The 16,959-nt window shown below is 44.1% G+C and overlaps 1 protein-coding gene across 15 annotated transcripts in view; it reads left to right on the plus strand.

Moving 5' to 3' along the window:
- Positions 1-784: 784 nt before the first annotated feature.
- NRCAM (neuronal cell adhesion molecule) overlaps positions 785-16,959 on the plus strand; it is a 302,828-nt gene continuing 286,653 nt past the window's right edge. For 14 of the 15 annotated variants that reach the window (XM_049893833.1, XM_049893851.1, XM_049893839.1 and 11 more), the window contains exon 1: positions 962-1,152. The gene's annotated coding sequence lies outside the window, so the exon portion shown is untranslated. Of the gene's footprint in view, positions 805-961; positions 1,153-16,959 lie in introns of those variants that run through there. The other variant, XM_049893835.1, reaches the window with a different exon arrangement.

Here is a 16,959-nt window from a genome sequence, read left to right on the forward strand (position 1 = left end):
AACTAGAAAACTGAAAGAAGCTAGGCTCCAGAGGCAGCCGAGCTAGGGAACAGGCTGGAGGGTGCTATTAAATGGCCAGGTCTGGTGATGTTCCGGACTTTGGGGCAAACTCTGGGCGAGGAGGTAATTTGGGATTAAATTACAGAGGGTTTTGAGCGTCCTGCTAAGGAGCTTGGACATCATGCAGGACCCAGTGATGAGTGGGGCAGTGAGCAGTGTCTTTGCTAAAATACTACGTACTTAGAATATCTTAATTTTCTTTTTTACATTGCCAATAATACTCCTCATTGCTCCTAAATCTGAGGATGCGCAAATTTGAACTAACCTTGTTCTCTGGGGCCAGAAGACCGCGACTAGACAACGTCTACTTTGCGCTGAAGGCTCCCTTTCTGAAGGCTCCCTTTCTGAAGGCTCCCTTTCTGAAGGCTATTCGGAAAGAACGGTTGCACAAAACCAACCCCATCTCAACTACCCCAGCTGGTGAGTTTCGAAGAAATTAAATGCCCTATAAGAAAACAGGGACAGAGAGAGACAGAGACAGAGAACACAAACCTCTTACAGTCACCCATGAGAGTGGCATTTAAAAACCACCCATTTTCTGGAACATACTGCGTTGACAAATCCCAGCCATCCTCGTCTCCCCAAACGGCCCCGCTCGGCATCCTCCCCCCACCCCACCCCCCGCTTCCTCAACACACACGTTCGCGCCCGTACGGAGGTAGTAGTGGCGCGGCGGCTCAGGTGACGGGCCACCCAGTCTCCTGAGGCGCAGGCGGCTGGCTCCCATTTGCTGCCGCTGCCACCGTAAGGCCGGGAGGGGCTTGGCCAGGAGGGGAAGGGGCGGGGGACGCGAGGAGGCGAGCGAGGAGCCAGGAGAGAGCCGGGGAGGGGGGAGCGGGAGGCGGGAGCGGCGGGCGGGGGCGCGCGCCGGCGCGGGGCCAGCCTCGCTTCGCCAGGGTCGCCGGCGGACGCGCGCCGCAGCCGGAACCTCAGACGCGCGGGCGCGGGGGACAGCTCAGAGGCCGCCCGGCCCGGGCAGCCAGAGGCGACAGCTTAGTCCTCGAGCCTAGCTCGGCTGAGAACCAGCAGATTCTGCGCTCCAGAGTCCTGGGCAGCAGCGCTGGGGCTGAGTGGTGGGAGCGGCGCGAGAACGTGAGTAGCTCCGTGAGCGTTTGGCAGAGACACTCGGTCCTGCTTGGGGGCGACGACCGTAGTGAAGAGGAGATGCGGGGGGCTGCTGCGTTGTTACTGGGACACCGGCCCGGCGTTGAGCCGAGCTCTCTCCCGGTTGGCACCGCCGCTCCTGCCCTCCCAGCCACAGGGGCAAGCATGTCTCCAAGTCCCTTTTTCCCCGCAGGCCACCGCCACCGGTGCGGGGGCCGAATGGGAGGAGGGGGCCGGGCGGCTGGGTGAGGACAGCTGAGACATTGCAGCCCCCGGCTGGCGAGGGCGGACGGGCACCCACTGTCGCCTCCAGTCTGTGGCCAACTTCTGCCTCCGCGCCCGCGCCCCACGCTCTCCGGGAAGCCCTGCCTGGAGGTCTCCCTGTGGGCAGCCCGGGTATGGAGAGGCTGCTGGCCTGGTTTTGCGGCTTCCCGGGTATGGACACGGAGGACTCGGGGTGTCACGGCCACCGTGCAGGCGGGGTGAGGAGCGCAAGTACCCGGCTGGCGCGCACTGGCTTGTGCGCGCTCCTGTCCCCACGGACACATCTGGGCGTGGGCTTTGTTCGGGTGTGCTCACACCTGTGCGGATCACCGGAGTTCAGGTGGGCGAGACCGACTGCCCTCCTCCCCTTGCTCCCCTGGGGAGGAGTCGGGAATCAGGGAGGAGCAGGAGAAACCCTGAGGGCCGCGGGACGAGGGGGACCTTCCAGGAGGCTTTGTTGGCCCTACAGGTGCTGGCCCTAGGAGTCCCTGCGCCTCGCCCAGCCTCCGGAAGCTGAGACTTGTCAGGGTTTCAGCGTCGCGGCTTTGGGGTGGCTTGAAAGAGCCCCTTCCCTGCCCAGGCTCCCAGCGGCGGGATCTGCAACCGCGCCGCCCAAGGATGCAGTGATGAGCCAGGAGTGACTGCCGGTGCTCAGCATCCATCTCGCAGCGAGCACCATCTGCCTGTGCGCCGCCCCCGCCCCCTTCCACGCCGCACCGGCCGGCGCAGCGGCATCCTGGTCCGCCGGCTGCTCGCCGGCTCAGCCACACTGGTCCCGCGTCAGCGGGTGTGCAGACGGGTGACTGCGGAGCCGGCGTCGGATAAGACTGGGAATAGTCATTTCGCTTAGAGTGGGCACTCCGGATAGCAGGCGCTGCACTAGGGTTTCCTGGGCCTTGGGATCTGGCGCGCAGGCCACCTCCCTCTCCAGACCACCTCCCCCTCTCGCCCGGCTCCCGGCTGGCGGGCTATGTCTTCTTTCCCCCGCACGCTGGGGGGCGGCCCCTGCACAGCAGAGGGCGCGGAGTGGGGAGGGCGCGGAGCAGTGGCGTCTCTTTCCCACCCTGTCCCTCTGCTGTCGTTTTCGCACCAGCAGCTCCAGTCCAGAGCTGAGAGGGAAGCGTTCTTTTCCTTTCCCGGTCCGGATGGTTACCACACAGAGGTGCTGGTTTGAGGGATTGGGGTCTTTTCCGCCCGAGGCCCTTGCAAGAAGAGATGGAACCAAGTATAAATGGGGCAGGAGGCATTCATTCTGCACCAGGAGCTAGGAAGGAACACAGTAGCCTCCGAATGCAAACCTATGGAAGCTGGGCAGTTTTGATTGGAACTACTTTATGCTAACCATGCCCTGTTAGTAAAATACCCTAAGAACTCGTGAGTGAATGAGGCCTGGAAGTGCTGAAATTGATTTAGACAATTGGATGCTTTCTATTTTAATGATAATGATAGTCAACATTTTTGTAGAGCTCCGGGTGTGCCAAGCGCCGCTCATGTTGCATGCATCATCTCATTTGATCCCCACAGCAGCCCTGTTTAAAAATTAAGGAGATGGAGGCCCAGAGAGGTCAAAAAACTTTCCCAGGGCCAACAGCGAGGAAGTGGGGGAGCCGGGATTAGCTTTGTTTTATGATCCAAGACTGTGAAAACATGGCTTTCTGGAGGCTTATCATTATTAGTTTAGTGTAAGCTTAAAACAGCTGAGTATTCTAAACCAGGGTTATGTATTATAAAGCCATTTAATTCTGACCCCTGCAGACCTCACAATAGCAAGCACTGTTGTCATTCAGAGAACTTATTGTGGAACAATCTTTTATTCCCCTGTATCACCCTTTAATTCCTTTACATGCTCTTTCATTCCTGCTAGCTTTTAAGTACATGGCTGTTAACCCACAACCATTGCAGTCACTGGACTGTTCTTATTCACCAGAGCCCCCTGTGGTTATAGAGAGGCTGAGATATTTCTGGTAAAAAAACAAAAACAAACAACAGTTGCTGTGGCGTTGATTCTGACTCATGGCGACCCCATGTGTTTCATAGTAGAACTACTCCATACGGTTTTCAATGGCTGTGATCTTTCAGAAGTAGATTGTCAGGACTTTCTTCCCAGGTGTCTGTGGGTGGATTTGAACTTCAACCCATTTGCACTACTCAGGTGCAAACACCAGAGGTGTTTCTGGTACATTACAATTTTTAAGGAAAAAAAAATTTTTTTTAAAGAAAAGGCACACAATTCTTTTCCAGGCATAGAGCCCTGAATGTGCTGTTTTGACAGCAAATGAGTTATTCAAGTTGGATGTTGCGTTTGAGTAAGATCCTAGTTTCACATCTTAGGAAAGCATTTGAGCCCCTAAATATGTGGGAATGTGTGGTGCATTTACAAAGATCCTCCATGTTCCTAGCAGAAGGAGAATTTGAACTAAAGTGAAACCAACTCTTCCTGGAATAGCTTTTAGAATGATTATAATTGACCAATCAATTGGAAAAAAAGGATTCATTTTGCATTCTTAATCCTACTGACTCATGGTCTTCTTTGAACCTTCTTTCTACTTTGTTACAGGAAAGTTGCTAAACATGTCCCATAATCCAGGAACTTTAGAGCTGGAAGAGAACTCAGGAAACTAATGTTTTGGGTTTCAATATGAGGACAACAGGGCTCAGCGAGGTCACCCAGCCCTCTAATGCAGGGTAGTGAGGTGGTCTGTGGACTGAAGGCCAGTGCCTGTACATCAAATCATACTTCCACTGGAGCAGTGACAGGAAAGGCAAGGCATCTCTGGAATGGTGCATCCTGTGAGGCCAACCTGTGTCAGTGTTGAGGATCACGGCAGGGTGGGAAAGCGAGCACTTCAGAAGCCTGTGTGAGGAGGCACGGAGCATATACACACCTGGGCTGTGGTAACTGTCCTTAAGAGAAGACCCACTTCAAATAGTGGTTTCGTGTAGGTGTACTTTGTGTCTGTGTAATCAGTTGAATATAAATAAAATCTGCAAATATTATATTGTGTATTACAAAGGAGCTATTTAATGGAAGCTGCACAGGAAGCTTTTCTGATAAAGAGATACTTTCATTCATTTGTTCAATAAATATTTACTGAGTGCACAGCCTACACCCTGTTAGTCACTGTTCTAGGCATTGGGGATGTAAAAAAGAAAGTTGCCATTGAGTTGACCCCAACTCATAGTGACCCTATAGGACAGAGTAGGACTACCCAATAGGGTTTCCAAGGCTGTAGTCTTTATGGAAGGAGACTGCCACATCTTTCTTCGGTGGAACAAAATCACTGACCTTTTGGTGAGTAACCAAGTGCTTAACCACTGTACCACCAGGATTCACTGGGGATATAAACCAAAAACCCATTGACATCCAGTCTTGTAGCAACCCTACAGGACAGAGTAGAACTGCCCCACAGGGTTTCCAAGGATTGGCTGGTGGATTCGAACTGCTGACCTTTTGGTTAGCAGCCAAACACTTAACCACTGTGCCACCAGGACTCCACTAGGGGTATGTTATTGTTGTTGTTAGATGCTGTAGAGTCAGTTCTGGCTCATGGTGACTCTATGTACAACAGAACTAAACAGCGCCTGATCATGCACCATGCTCACAGTTGTTATTATGCTTGAGCTCATTGCTGCGGCCATTGTGTCAATCCATCTCGTTGAGGGTCTTCCTCTTGTTTGTTGACACTATACTTTACCAAGCATGATGTCCTTCTCCAGGGACTGGTCCCTCCTGATAACATGGCCAAAGTATGTGAGACATAGTCTCACCGTCCTCGCTTCTAAGGAGAATCCTGGGCATATAGTGGTGAGCAAAACAGAGTTCCTGCCCTTGAAAAGATTAGTTCTAATTCTATCATCTCTTTTACATGCTTCCTGCATGCAGATTTATTTTGACATGTCATAAATGCACAGCTTGATGAACTTGCACAAACGAAACACACTCATGTAATAACTAGCACTGAGATCAAAAGAGAACGTTGTGAGCACCCAAGAAAGCCCCCTTGTGGTCCCTACCAGTCATTACCTGCCTCCACTGTGACACCCAGTCTTCTTCCCTGATATTTTGCTGCCTCCATCAGCAGACTTTGGAGTGTCATTCCCATTTCCAAATAGTGTCTGAGAAGCACAGTAACCCTGTTAATGTTAGTTGCTATGGAGTCGGCCCCGACTTGTGGTGACCCCATGCACATGGGAACAAAACGCTGCCCAGTTCTGCGCCATCACCATAATTGGTTGGGGATTTGACCCCTGTGAACCATTGTGTTCCATAAGGTTTTCATTGGCCGACTTTTGAAACTGGATCACCAGGCCTTTGTTCCTAGTCCATCTTAGTCTGGAAGCTCCGCTGAAACCTGTTAGGCATCATAGCAGCATCATAGGAGCATCATAGCATACAAGCCACCACTGACGGATGAGTGGTAGCTGCACAGATGAGGTGCATTGGCCAGGATCAAGCCCAGGTCTCCAGAATGCTGGGTGAGAATTCTAGCACTGAACCACTAATGCCTCCTAGCAAATGCTAGCAACCCTACAGCAGCAACCCTAACACATTTAAATAGACTATAGAGCTTCTAACATGTTCTTCAGGTTCCTGGATGGTGCAAACAGTTTACACTCTGCTTCACTAATAGCCTAAAGGTTGGCAGTTTGAACCCACCCAGCATGCACCATAGAAGAAAAGCCTGGCAAATCTGCTTCCATAAAGATTACAGCCAGGGAAACCCTATAGAGTAGTTCTGCTCTGTAACACATGGGGTCGCCATGAGTTGGAATTGGCTTGACAGCAACAGGTTTTTAACGTGTTTTTCTCTAGGAAGTTTTGTGTGTTTTGATTCAAAGACTGCTTTCTGTCAGACTTCAGTTGCTGGGGTGATTGGTAAAGAAGAAGTGATGTGAAAATAATTAAAAATTACTAATTATATTTAGATTTTTTTTTAAGTTTCATGCTTCCTGTCCTGAAGGGACCCTGAACCTTGATAGTAGGCAAGGACAAAGGAGAGAGGGACTGGGATGCTTTGCGGCAAGAATCCAGTGGCTTATTTTACTTAACCTTTTGTCTGCCCAGGCGAATGAAAAGCCTCTTTGGTTTTAAAAAAAAGTCTGTATTGGCATTAGTGGCTGAAGTTTCTAAGAACAGGAATGTGTAGCAAAATGCACAAGGAATATTTATTTCTCCCATCAAAATCTGAAGATGGCTATATGAGGGAGGAAAATATGTGAATGGCTCTGCTTCCAATTTTAGCAACTATAAAAATATCAATATCAGATTGTCTTTAAATGGGGGAAAAAATTCGGTGTATTTATAGAAAATGTGATGTTTTTGGTAAGCTACTTTTTTAAAGGTTTAAATTAATATACTGTGTGTTGAGTTAATCACGGTATTTTGTGTTTGGTTTAACACAACATTTGCCAGTTCGGTATTTTCCATGTATACCATTCAGTGACACCAATGACATTAATTGTGCTGTGCAACCACCACTGACATTTGTTACCAAATTTTCTATCACCATAAAATAGAAACTCAGTGTTTCCTGAACAATGATATCCCTTTCTGCCTCTCTCCTACCCTTGGTAACCACTCTTATACTCTGATCTCTCTATACATTTGCCTATTTTGGCTATTTCACATAAGTGAGATCATACAATATTTGTCCTTCTGTGGTTGACTTACTTCACTCAGCACGTTTTCAAAATTAATCCATGTTGTAGCATGTATCAAGACTGAATTTCTCTTTGTGCTCGAGGAATATCCCACTGAAAATTTGGAGACCATCTCAAGAAGAGATTTGATGCATTGAACACAAAATGTCTCGAATACCAGACAAGTTGTTGGATGACATCAAGGACATCATACATGAAAAAAGCAAGAGGTCATGAAAAAGACTGGAAAGAAAGAAAAGACCAAAATGTTTGTCAGAAGAGACTCTGAAACTTGCTCTTGAACACAGAGTAGCTAAAGTGAATGGAAGAAATGATGAAGAAAAAGAGTTGAACAGAAGATTTCAAAGGGCAGCTCAAGAAGACAAAAGTAAAGTATAATAATGAATATGCAAAGACCTGGAGTTAGAAAACCAAAAGGGAAGAACATGCTCAGCATTTCTCAGGCTGAAAGAACTGAAGAAAAAATTCAAGGCTCGTAACAATTTTGAAGGATTATATGGGTAAAATATTGAATGAAGCAGGAAGCATTAAAAGAAGATGGAAAGAATACACAGAGTCGCTGTATCAAAGAGAGTTGATTGATATTCAGCCATTTCAGGAGGTAGTATATGATCAAGAACCAATGGTATTGAAGAAAGAAGTCAAGCTGCACTGAAGACATTGGCTAAAAACAGGGCTCCAGGAATTGACGGAATACTACAAACAGATGCGGTGCTGGAGGCGCTCACTTGTCTATGCCAAGGAATTTGGAAGACAGCTCCCTGGCCAAGTGACTGGAATAGATCCGTATTTTTGCCCATTCTTTTTTTTGAATTTTTTTTTTGTGTGTGCTTTAAGTGAAAGTTTACAAACCAATTCAGTATTGCCTGTTCTTAAGAAAGGTGATCCAACAGAATTATCGAATAATATCATTAATATCACGTGTGAGTAAAATTTTGCTGAAGACAATTCAAAAACAGTTGCAGCAGTATGTCGACGGGGAACTACCAGAAATTCAAGCTGGATTCAGAAGAGGACATGGAACAAGGGCTATCATTGCTGATGTCAGATGAATCCTGGCTGAAAGCAGAGAGTACCAGAAAGATGTTTACCTGTGTTTTATTGACTATGCAAAGGGATTCAACTGTGTGGATCATAACAAATTATGGATAACATTGCAAAGAATGGGAATTCCAGAACACCTAATTGTGCTCACGGGGAACCTGTACGTAGACCAAGAGCCAGTCATTTGAACAGAACAAGGAGATACTGAGTGGTTTAAAATAAGGAAAGATGTGTATCAGGGTCGTAGCCTTTCACCATACTTATTCAATCTGTCTGCTGAGCAAATAATCCAAGAAGCAGGACTATATGAAGAAGAATTTGCATCAGGATTGGCTGAAGACTCATTAACAACCTGAGATATGCAAATGACATATTACTTGCTAAAAGTGAAGAGGGTTTGAAGCACTTACAGATGAAGATCAGAGACCGTGGCCTTCATTATAGATGACACCTCAACATAAAGAAAACAAAATTCCTCACAAATGGCCAATAATCAACATCACGATAAATGGAGAAAAGATTAAAGTTGTAAAGGATTTCATTTTACTTGGATCCACAACCAACACCCATGGAAGTGGCAGTGAGGAAATCAAATGGCATATTGCATTGGGCAAATCTGCTGCAAAAGACCTCTTTAAAGTGTTAAAAAGCAAAGATGTCACTTTGAGGACTAAGGTGTGGCTGACCCAAGCCATGATATTTTCAATTGCCTAACGTGCATGCGAAAGCTAGACAATGGAATAAGGAAGACTGAAGAGTTGATGCCTTTGAATTATTATGTTGGTGAAGAATATTGAATATACCATGAACTGCCAGAGGAACGAACAAGTCTGTCTTAGAAGAAGCATAGTCAGAGTGCTCCTTGAAAGGCAGGATGGAGAGACTTTGTCTCACATACTTTGGACATGTTATCATGAGAAACCAATCCCTGGAGAAGGACATCATGCTTGGTAAAATAGATGGTCCGTGAAAAGAGGAAGACCCTTGATGAAATGAATTGACTCGGTGGCTGCAACAATAGACTCAAACATAGCAATGATAGTGAGTTTGGCACAGGACGTGGCAGTGCTTCGTTCTGTTGTACATAGGGTTGCTGTGAGCTGGAACAGACTCAAGGGCACTTCACAACAGTATTCCATTGTATGTATATTCCACATTTTGTTTCACTATTCATGTGTTGATGGACATTTACCTACCTTTTGACTTTGTGAATAGTGCTACAATGAGCATTAGTGCAGTCTTGGTTGAAGTTGTATTAATAAGGAGATGTAAAGTTTCTGACAAGTATTAGGTGAGCACATACCTTTTGTAAAGCACAAGACAGGTGCTGTGCAGTGTGTGCCATTGTCCAGGAGTACCCAATATTGGTGACATACATTCATGTATTATTTTTTTTAGTGTTGGATTAGAGCATAAATGTCCACAATGCATCTGTGCTAAACAATTTTGCCATAAGGTACATAATTTATTATGCTTTTATTTTACTGCAAAGAATGACACTACTAATTTTAACACAGTTCTAGAACCAAATCGCCTCATATCTGGAACCAAATCGCCTCATATACTTACGCTGAGTGTTTATAAGGATCTGCTGGAGTTGTAAATTGCAGTTCTGCATTGGGTGTTTCTTCTCACCATTGAATCTTCAGAGATGACAGCATAGACCCTCACCGCCCAATTATAATTGCTTAGCTGAGCTAATAAAAAAGATGTGGTGTCAACTTAATTGACCTATTTTACTGGCCTACAAGATTGGAATTTCAAATTAGAAAAAGGTAATTTTTAAAACTCTGATGGAGGGTTTCCCCCTAGTGACTAAAAAGCTGGTGAACGTAATAGATGGCAGTGGTGAAGGCTGTACCTGAGGGGGGCTCCTCGACGGTACATGCCGTCCAGGCGGCTTACTTGGTTTAAAAATGGGAACGAAATACTATTAAAAAAACCTGAAAAACAAAATGGGAATTAGAAAAAATCTTATCTTGTATTATGTGTTTCTTGATTTTCTTCCATATTACCCTGTACTAAAGCAGGACCGGGCAGGCATTTCGTTCTGTTGTATATAGAACCACTGTGCGTTGGAACCCACTCGGGGACACCTACCAACAACAAAGCATTGTTTAGTTAACGCGAGAATGAAAATGAAATGACAGTTAGAGTCAGACAAAAAAGACCTTTATTATTCACATCATTAAATTCCAATATAAATGTAAATATACAAATGTATGTATAAATTTTCTGATGTGCTTGGTTCATTAGTTCAAAACCCACTGTAAGCAGAAAAATATTTTCCCAGGGCAATCTGAGGGAATCCTGTAGGAGGGCTTCCACTGTGTAATATGCAATGAATTTAATTGATCTTTTTCCAGTGGGCTGAGAGCATTCAAAAAATTCAGTATATGTATTCGGCATGTAGTGATCTTTTCTCCAAATTTCAACTTTAAAGCTAATTTCATGCTGCTTTTAGATGCTCTCGGAATTTGACTTGTATGATTTACAGCCTGCACTTGTGACAAATATTTTCAACTCCCGTTAAACGCCTTGAACAGACTTTCTCTTGGAAAGGGAAAAGAAAAGTACTAATCTTCCATTAATTACCCCTTATTTTTTTTAAGGTAAAAATGGACTGTGGAAGGAGTTTCAGCCTGCAGACTGGTTTCTCTGAGGAAGGCTGGCTTGCAAGCTACTGTGCTGCTGCTGTCCAAAGCCTGGTGCGGCTTTTCAGTCCCTTACCTCAATAGAGAGCTGAAAGGACAAAAGTGAACAAAGGAGGCCTGTTTTGCCTGCCCCACTTGCTGGGCTGTTGTCTTGGCCCTTTTCAGTGAAGGAGGGGCGGGGAGCTGGGTCAAAGTTGAAGAACACTGAAAAAGGAATTCAAGCTTCATGTTGAAATTTGAATTATAGCTTCAGTTTGAGTGCCGACTAGATTAGTTTGAATTGAAATTTTTGAATCTGTGGAAGCTTAAGTGACAGATGGTGTTGGAACACCGTCCACAGAGCTGGATGGCATACCCAGAGTGTTTGAGTGCCCAAGCCCAGCACTCGGTAAACATCTAGTTAACTGACAAAAGTTCTAAACCTGTAGGAAGTGCAGTTTGATGCTACACGCTGCATTAAGACATTGGATGGTGTGAATTAAGGGGAGGCCCCTGTGTCTGGCATGCTCTCAGATGCACTTGTCCCCTCTAATTGCATTGCAAATATTCTTCCAACTGTTCTGCTGTTTTCTCCTCTAGGACCGAGTTGAATAAATACAGAAATGCCTAACCAGCGTCCTTTGTAAAATCTCATTACCGTGTTTCCGTATCGTCCACAGATTGCTTTGATAGATGACAGGATAAATCTGTCCTAAATATTGACAATCCGTGTTTCTTCCTATATGAGTATATTTATGATTTTGGCTTCCTGCTTTAAGTGGGAGTCCATGACTGCCCTATTTGCTGCTGAAGTTTTTCATCTGGGACACGGTACCCTGCTCAATATGGTAGGCAATGCCGAGATTTAAAACATTTCAGAAGAGAAGTCAGCTGTGTCTATAGCTAGAATAATAAATAAAACAACTTCTGGGAAGCAGAGGTTACATAAATGTAAAGGAAATAAAAAATAATTGGGGGCACTTTGAAACCCTTCCTGGTGTCTCATAAAACTATAACTGGAATTGAAGAAATTGCCAAAGTTCGTTTTGACATTTTTGACCATTTAAATGACTTACTGAGAGTCTTTTGTTCTGACATTAGTAGAAAGCGTGACGGTAAAAAGCCATTTTTCTGTACATTCAATACATTGAAGTGAATATTTCTACTTTTAATTTAGGGAAATAACATTGACATAGCAACAATAAGATGAACAAGATAGTGAAGCTGGAAATGCAGAGACTGTACTGAAATTTAAACAAAAGCTAAATTCAGAATCGATTATATCAACTTATACCATGTGATATCTTTTATGCAAATCATGGTATGTGCTTTGTATGTCTCACAACTTTTAAGGTCACCTGCGTTTTAGTACAGAATGGGGTTTTTAAAACTATGTGGCTATATATGTGCTTCTAGTAACTATTTTTTTAGTAATAGTTACCTTGACCTAAAATTATAGTGGAAGGAACAATATATCAAGGGTTGATTGCTGTCTTAGAACTACTAGGGGATTCATTAAGCAGCAGGGGGTGAGTGAGTTCATGGTCAGGTTCATTTGCAGGGACTGGAATTGGCAGGGTAGTGATCAGGGAGTGTGAGTGATTCAGGTGGAGGGAAGAGTTAGGTGGGTAATGAGAATTGTGACATCCCACACAAGTGTTCTATGGCAGAAGGAAAGAGATTTTAAATAATGAGGAGTGAAGAACAAGGCACTGTAAAGGTAATAACTTAAAACCTGAAAGAAAAAGAATGGGAGGAGAATAAAAAGTTTTGTGGTTATTGCCTAATGGAGAACAACCTTGATTTCTCATAGCATCCAACACTAAATTTTTTCTACTTTTCTTCTTTTTTAATTGTACTTTAGATGAAGGTTTACAGAACAAACTAGTTTCTCATTAAGCAGTTAGTACACGTATTGTTCTATGACACTGGCTAACAACCCTACGGCATGTCAACACTCTCCCTTCTTGACCTTGGGTTCCCTATTACCAGCTCTCTTGTCACCTCCTGCCTTCTGGTTCTTGCCCCTGGGCTGCTGTGCCCCTTCAGTCTCATTTTATTTTATGGGCCTGTCTAATCTTTGGCTGAGGGGTGAATCTCGGGAGTGACTTCATTACTGAGCTTAAAGGGTGTCTGGGGACCATACTGTCGGGGTTTCTCCAGTCTCTGTCAGGCCATTAAGTCCGGTCTTTTTTGTGAGTTAGGATTTTGTTCTACATTTTCCTCCAGCTCTGTCCTCTGCTGTGATCACTGTCAGAGCAGTCAGCGGTGGTAACTGGGCATCTAGCTGTACCGGACTCAGTCTGGAGGAGGTCATGGTAGATGTGGTCTATTAAAGGACCAATCTTTCCCTTGTATCTTTAGTTTTCTTCATTCTTCCTTGCTCCCAAAGGGTTGAGACCAGTGGAGTATCCTAGATGGCTGCTCACAGGCTTTTAAGACCCCAGACGCTACTCACCAAAGTAGAATGTAGAACATTTTCTTTATGAGCTATGTTATGCCAATTGAGCTCGGTGTTCCCTGAAACCATGGTCCCCGCAGCCCTCAGCCCAGCAATTCGGTCCCTCAGGGAATTTGAATACAATACAAGATATTTTAGAGAGATTTTATCGTGGTACTTTAGGCCATTGAAGTAACTTGACATCATACAATAGAAATAAATCATAAAGCACTCTGCAAAAATGAAATAGGGTAACACATTTACAATTAGAAGAATTATTGTGAAGTTTACTAAGAAGTCAAAGCTAAAGTTATTTCAGCATAACACAGTTAAATTCTTAAACAGATAATCTCTTCTCTCCAACCATTTCGTTCCTTCATGTACAGGTGGCCCCAGTTTGAGAAGGTCGTTCTTGTTGTTGTTAGGTGCCATCAAGCTGATTCTAACTCATAACGAATGCATGTACAACTGAATAAAACACTGCCCAGTCCTGAGCCATCCTCGCAATCATTGCTATGTTTGAGCCCATTATTGCAGCCGCTGTGTCAGTCCATCTCATTGAGGGTCTTCTCTTTTTCGCTGATGCACTGCTTTACAAAGCATGATGTCCTCCTCCAGGAAGTGGTCCCTCCAGATAACATGTCCAGAGTACGTGAGATGCAGTCTCTCCATCCTCCCTTCTAAGGAGCATCCTGGCTGTACTTCTTCCAAGACAGATTTGTTTATTCTTCTGACCGAAAAACCAAACCAAACCCATTGTCGTCGAGTCAATTCCAACTCATAGTGATCCTATAGGACAGAGTAGAACTGCCCCATAGGGTTTCCAAGGAGTGCTTCATGAATTCAAACTGCTGACCTTTTGGTTAGCAGCTGTAACTCTTAAACACTATGCCACAGTCCATGGTGAATTCGCCAGCCCTGTAATTCAAAGGCATCAATTCTTTGGTTTTCCTTATTCATTGTCCAGCTTTCTCGTGCATATGAGTTGATAGAAAATACCATGGCTTTGGTCAGGCACACCTTAGTCTTCAAGGTGACACCTTTGCTTTTCAACACTTTAACGAGGTCTTTTGCAGCAGATTTGCCCAATAGAAGTACATCATTTGATTTCTTGACTGCTGCTTCCATGAGCATTGATTGTGGATCCAAGTAAAATGAAATCCTTGACAACTTCAACATTTTGAGGTTAAATAGATGTATGAATATATGAACCTACCAAATATATTTGGGGTGATTATTCACATTAAACAGGATTCTTCACTTTACACAAGGATTGTACGATGAGTGAGCTTCTATAATGCATAAGGTTTAATACTTTTCAGTGATATCTAAGTAGACCAATTATTCTGTCTACTGAAAGAGCATCGCATAATAGATACCAACTGAAACCCAAGCAAGTGAAGGCTAAATAAAAATCAGTAAATACATGGACAGGTGGTAAGTGAAAGAAGTACCTCAATTGTATGAAAATATTTGATATTTGCGCTAGATAACATTGACGGCCAAGTCTCTCATGACAAAGGAGAGCAGATAACTAAATAGTCATCCAGGTAATCCAGGCGTTTTTGGCCTTGCACATAATAGAATTCTGTCAGCTTTTCCCAGGCCTCTGACCGTTCCCTTAGGCAGGATAGAATGCATGTCAGAGTCCGCATATTTGGTGAATGAGGAAATAAGATAAATGAATGATACCGTGAATATTGCAAAATGTCAGGTGGATCTCTTCTTGGAGAAAATTGGGGAATTGTGTCCCTGGCCTTGGTTTCAAGACATAGGCAAAGTCTAGACATGGGAAATCAAACATTTATAATTTCATGCCTGGACTCTGTATGATTGTAATTTGCTTCCTGGTTCTAAATTAGGCACTTGAGCAGGCAGGTGAAATCATTCAATCCAGAAGGGTACCATTTCTTAAATTACTGCTGTGGAGCCCCAGATGACATCTTTGTGACCCAAAAGAGTTCCTTTATAATTTCCTGCCTTGGCTGGTGACGGATGGTTCAGAGTTTGCCCATGGCTCTCCCTTCCCGTCACTCTCTGAGGCTGGTGCTTGTCTTTTCCCCCGGGGATCTCTGGGTGGCTGCACACTGATTGAGTAAAGCACTTTCAGATATTGCTTCCCACCATCTGAATTTCTTAGAAATCAGAAGTGAGGCATGTTGGACTAAAATGAAGAGCAAAAAGGCTGGCATGTAGAACTGATCAGAAGCACTCAAGCTGAAGCTTTAATTATGGAACTGGCCCCCTTTTTGGTTGGTCATCAAGTACTTCTGTCTGTCATTTTCCTTATACTCCAAGATGTGAGTTGAGCTAAAGTTAGGTCTTTCTTAACTGTATAGTGACTAGGTTAGAGTGACTAGGTTCAAGGCAGTGGTGCCACATTCGAGAGATACCAAGAGTATAAAATCATGTGAAATCTGTGATTAATTAATTTTTGAGAAGTACTGGGCTTCTCTGCATAAACGAAGAAACCTCAGTACACTGTATGGCTTTGGAAAAGTTCCTCGGGTGATTCCCTTCCTCTAGCTGGAAATGGAGATGATATAAACATGTTCTTCTCATCATCCAACCCTACATCACAAGGGTATGTTTCTATGACAAATGACAAGTGCTGAAAGATGGCATAAATCTGTATTGTTAGGTGGAATACATCTTCCATTTTTCTCACCTTATAGAATATTCTGGCAAAATTTTCTTCAGGGATATGTACATGTCATACAGCCTTGGCAATAACTCTACCTGCTTAAATGTGAGTAAATGAAGCGGTCTCATGTTACAATCCGAGAGATTGATACTCTTATTTGGTGCTGTATGATGGGACTAGTTTCAAAACTCAAACTCTAGTCTTAACCTCCAACGAATGGTAAGATGTGTGAAAGTCAGATGGAGTCAACAGGATAAAATAAGGGTGTAAATCGGCAAATACTTTTGTTCCCCAGTTGCAACTGAAGTCAGTAATAGTCTTTAGAAAATCTCATTTTGTTTTATTTCAAGTCATAATCCCATTCCTATTTTTCAAGAGAACATCCAGTAATTTTCTGTGTCAGCCATGACTCGCTAGCAACCTCATAAACCAATAAAGCATGAAATCATTTTAATATGTGAAATTCATCCAGCTTACGAGCTGTGTACGCTTAGAGGTTGGATATAAAAAGGAATACATGCAACGAGGCCTGTGAGCAGGTCTGTATGTATTGTTATTTGTGGTATTTTGCATTTTTTCTGTATCTCTGAACCTCAGAGAAGAGATAGGTACTTAAAAGTGGCAGTTATCATGATCCGGGTGTAGACACAGAGCTTTAAAAAGAGAAACATAATAATGTCACTTGTTTCTAACCCTGTCCCCCTACAAAAAAAGAAAAAAAAAGAAAGGATGAAAATACAGTTTACCCACATGTATATGTGTGAATATCTGCATCTATAAGGAGCCCTGGTGGCGCAATGGTTAAGTGCTCAGCTGCTAACCGAATGGCTGGAGGTTTGAACCCACTAGTGGCTCTGCAGGAGAAAAGACCTGGCAATCTGCTCCTGTAAAGACTACAACCTAGGAAAACCTATGGGGCAGTTCCACACTGTTATATAGGGTCGTTGTGAGTAGGAGTTGACTCGATGACACACAACAACAACGTCTGTATTTATATCTGTCAGTGTCTGGTTTGTGTACAAAAGTAGTAATCACTTATAAATTAGTTATTTAGAAGATCTCTATGTCTTGACTTAAGGCACAAAAATACTGGGAATTGTGGGGAGAGT

This window comes from Elephas maximus, chromosome 8 (genome assembly GCF_024166365.1).
Source record: "Elephas maximus indicus isolate mEleMax1 chromosome 8, mEleMax1 primary haplotype, whole genome shotgun sequence".
Taxonomy (NCBI): domain Eukaryota; kingdom Metazoa; phylum Chordata; class Mammalia; order Proboscidea; family Elephantidae; genus Elephas; species Elephas maximus.